The sequence below is a fragment of the Pteropus alecto genome, unplaced genomic scaffold (assembly GCF_000325575.1).
Source record: "Pteropus alecto unplaced genomic scaffold, ASM32557v1 scaffold3, whole genome shotgun sequence".
NCBI lineage: Eukaryota > Metazoa > Chordata > Mammalia > Chiroptera > Pteropodidae > Pteropus > Pteropus alecto.
Genome location: NW_006442484.1, coordinates 28614127 through 28618762, shown reverse-complemented (window position 1 = coordinate 28618762; position 4636 = coordinate 28614127). Strand labels below are relative to the sequence as shown.

The window sequence follows — 4636 nt, the reverse complement described above, 5'->3', positions numbered from 1 at the left end:
CTCAGTTTAATTGTCATTTTCTCAGACAGGGGTCCTCAAGGCTACCAGATTTGGCAAATTATCCATATTATACATTCACACGGGATCATGTACCTTTCTGTTATAGTACTTGATCACAGTTGCAAATTTATATTTTAATCATATGATTGATTAATAAAGAAGAGCTGTATCTATTTTTTCCTTCTCTTCCTTCTCCCTCTCCCTTTCCCTCCCCCTCCTCTCCCCTTTCTCCTCTTCTTCTTCCTCTTCCTCTTCCACTTCCTCTTCCTCTTCTTCTTCATCTTCTGCTTCTGCTTCTTCTTCTTCTACATTTCATTTTCACCTAAGACAGAGACTGCTACATATTTTTGAATTACTATTTCAAGCTTCCTCCTGGTGGAGGTGAGGGTTTAGAATAGCCCCTACAATTGAGAATCTCCACCCATCCCCACATCTTGAACCCAGGACCCTAACTTTTCTTTCATCCCTGAGAAAAGAAGAGATCTCCACTTCCCCTAGATCAGGGCTGCTTGGTGGAGATGTCCAATTATTTGGAGAAAACTCTTACCTTTATCCACAAGGTGTTCCCTTAACTCCAAGGTCGAGAGAAGTCATCACAATATTTTATAGTACTTTTCAAAACTTAGGTTGTTCAGGTCTGAATATTATTCTAAATGAAATACTATTAGTGTAGACTCAATCTATGGCACAATCTTCCTTCTAGGGTTGGTAAAGCTTCAAGATCTCCTGCAAAAAGATTTCCTAGAACAAACAATATTTTCAGTCATGGGGCAGCCTAAATCCAGATGTAGAAAAAACAAACTATCTAATTCCATAGTACTCTAATTCTGCTAATGATAATAGGAATTAATATTACTAAATAGATTAACATTTCAGATTCAAGTGCCAGCATTTGGACCACATTTCTAGCCTTATGTAAGAATTTACTGAATAGCTACCTGTATAAAATAGACTACATTTATAAAAAGGAAGTTTTCCATAGATATCAAACACAATTTATATCACAGATAAGAAAAATTGCCTACAACCCTCCAAAATGGCACTTTTCTAACTTTCATAATTCAAGATTCATTCTCCTGAGGCTTCTGTCTACATACACAAAGGTACTCACAGGCGTATACTGAGAACTGTTCCAGGTCTGGCTTCCCCTTAGAGTAACTAGTTCCGGGGCCCTAGTTTGATCATAGCTCAAGATACTAAACAGAAGGGAATGACTGTAGGATAGGCCTGGGAGTATTCCTCCTTAACTCGTATTCTTCATCTCTTTGGGGGTGATTATAACATGACCTCTTTTCAGTTTAGCTACACAATTGAGTGAGTTTCTCAGACTCTAAAAGGAAAAGGGCTGAAGAAACTGCTTCTCTGGAACATTCTAACATGTTGACTGTATAATGGGATTTTTCAGTTTCCCAAGGATATCTTCAGTCCATTGTAGAAAAACAGTGAAAGTTTCTGGGTTAGTAGTAAAAATTATATATTCACATATATTCATATATATTTCTAAATTTTTTTAAGCAAAAGAGAAAAGTTCTCTAAAGAAAGGAAAGGAATAGGGTAGCCCAAGGGGCTAAACCATGGGTGAGTAATTAATGAGTATATTTTTTTAACTTTGATAGGTGATGGTTATCAAAATTTTGAAAGACTGAGGTTGCTTTGGAAAAAAAAGAGGAAACAACCACCACCACCAAAAAAAAAAAAAAACTCTTAAATCTGTACAAGAAGTTTGTATTCTAAAAACAACAGCATCATATTTAGAACATTAATAATATTCTAATATTATATATGCAAGGATTTAGTGGGAAAATAGATATAATTATAATGGATCACTTAGTCAGTATGGTGTTGGAGAGTAGGCCTCTTCTTCTCAAGTCTAGGCCTTGTTCTCTTTCCACAATAAAATGTAACGTATTTAACTAATTTCTAGAAAAACATCTGCTCACAAGACGTGTTTTTGACATATGGTCCTTACATGGCAATCCATCCAAATATGCAGCAGATATCCACCTTTACATGCATTCCTACTGCATATAACACTCAGTTCTAGAGGGATTTGAGGATTAATATAAAAACTTTAAACCTCTACCCTAAGAATGTAACTATTTTTCTGTATGCAGAAGTATTTCTACCTTTAATAGAAGTCATCTTAATTTCCCTCAAGAATATGTACAGTATATCTTTTGAAATAGTGAAAGTAACAAAATCCAAACAGATAATTGCCTAATGTGAATATAATCAAGAGAGACATTGCATAGGAAATGAAATTTTGCTAGCAAAAACTAATAGAGATTCACTAAGAAAGCAAGCCTGAAGAAAATGAATTCGTATATGAACTTCGAAACATCAAGAACTAAATGCCTCTCATTAAAAACACCCATTAACACCAAAGAATACACTGCCAGTTTGGCACTAATCTATGAAATTTATCCCTATAGAGCCACAGAACAGAACTTGTCTTTTATAAACTATATACGTACATACCCTCCTCTATTAAAAATGGAGGCAATTGCTTGAAACAAACTCTGTCTTCTCCCAAAGCTTTTACAGAAATAAAGTTCTATAGTAACTATAGTCTTAAGACCATCTTAGAAATTTCACATAGTAACTATCTTTTAGTACCTAGACATGTGGGTGTCAAATTTATATATTACTTCTACTCTCCCCATACCCATAGAATATTTTCCTTTGCCATATGGTAAACATATTCAAAAATATTCCCGGGTGTCATTTTATGGTTGTCAGGTAGTCAAAGTAACTAGTTAGTAGTTTATAATAGTGATTCCATCTCTATTCACTTAGAAACAGTTATGAGCACTATTATGTTCAAGATACTATACTAAGAGCATTGGAGGAAAGAATATTTTTTAAAAAACAGCTAAATGTATTCTTTCAATAAATTTAAAAACTCTAACAGAGGAAAGATGTAGAACTAGAATTCTATGACATTAGAGAGCAAAGGAGGTATATGAGAGTGAGGAATTAATTCATTAGGTAAATAAGAAAGAAGGGTAGGCCAGGAACAATTTCCTAAAGAACTGACCTTTGAGTCGGATTTGGAAGGATTGGTAGACTTTACACAGAGAGGAGGGAAAGGGCATTCCAGGCTAGGGGACAGCTTGAAGAAGGGCAGATAGAGAGATGCATGACATATTAGAGAAAAGAGATTTCTTCCATTGACAGGTGAAAGAAGAGAAAGGAGGTGGTAAAAAAAAAAAAATAAGCCTGGAAAGCTATTAAGACCAGATCATGAAGGGATTTTAAAAATCATATTAAGTTATGTATATTTTATTTAGCTGAATAGAGGGCTAAAGATAGGCTTTGAACAGAGTAACATAAGATCTTTACCATAGGAACAGTTGGAGAATTTGAGAAAAGAAGCATTACTATACTAAATGGTTTTATAGGCCTAAAAAGGGACCTCTATTGAAAAGCTGAAGTGAGGAAAAGAAATTCAAATGGCCAATCGACTTATGGAAAGATGCTGAACTTCACTCCTCATTAGAAGATTCAAACTAGACCAACAAGGAGACACCATTTCTCATCTCATCAAAAAGACAAAAATGAAAAATATTGACAATATGCATTTACTAGCAAGAACATGAAAAAATAAGGATCTCCCTATGGTGCTAAAGGAGAGCTCAAATGGATAAAACCTTTTAGGCAATAACTATCCAAATTTAAAATGAGCATTCCCTTTGACCTACCAGTTACTCAAGTGTTCAAATACACACACACACGAACACACACACACACACACATACACACACAAAAGAATTTATACGACATTGGAAAACTTGGAAATATGCAACAAAAAGAACCTGATTAATAAGTTATGGCATATATTTTCAATATAATTCTGTGTAACCCTTACAAAAAAATGAGATAAATTTGTATGCAGTGAAATTAAAATTTTTCATAATATATTATTATTTTATTAATATATTAAGAGGTCATACAGTGGCAAAAGGATGTGATTAAGTTCCTGAAACTGAATATGTGAATGTGCATGTGTACATAAAAAGAGACTGATAGATAAGATTAAAATGATATAAAGCAGACTATCCAACTAAATTTAGAAAGCGGAATAGGAGAAAGAAAGGACCTGAAAAGGGAAAACTTGTTTTAGTTGTGGAGGGAAAACAAAGCACTAGGAATCTTTCAGAAGGCTTTCGAATAATATGACAACATGACTAAATCACATTAGTAAGTTAATTTGTGAGAGTATTAGTCAAAGAGAAGAAATTAACAAATTCTACAATAGTTTAACCGATAATAATGATGTTTGTTTCTTTGCTTATAATTTGGTGAGAATTCTATCCCCTGGAGAATCTTGGTATACAGAAATGCCAAACTGGGCCAAATACATAGCCCTTCCTTGTCAGTATTCTATAACACCAACAGACATTTGGTGCGAGAGAATGGAAAGAAGGGAATTGCCACCATTCTACTCTCTGTTTTTATGAGTTCAGCTTTTTAGATTCCACATATAAGTGATATTAAACAGTATTTGTCTTTTTCTGTCTGACTGATCTCACCTAGCATAATGCCCTCAAAGTCCAATCATGCTTTTTTAATACACACACACACACACACACACAAACACACATATATGTGTTTATGTGTATATATATGTGTGTGT

At 34.2% G+C, this 4636-nt stretch overlaps 1 long non-coding RNA gene across 2 annotated transcripts in view; it reads right to left on the bottom strand.

Annotated features, from left to right (window-relative positions):
* Window positions 1–236: 236 nt before the first annotated feature.
* The window catches only part of LOC112470362, an 18074-nt gene continuing 13674 nt past the window's right edge, over window positions 237–4636 (bottom strand). For both annotated transcript variants that reach the window (XR_003042956.1, XR_003042957.1), the window contains 2 exons: window positions 548–741; window positions 237–334 (listed from right to left, as the gene is read on the bottom strand). This is a non-coding gene — a long non-coding RNA (uncharacterized LOC112470362). The remainder of the gene's footprint in view (window positions 335–547; window positions 742–4636) is intronic.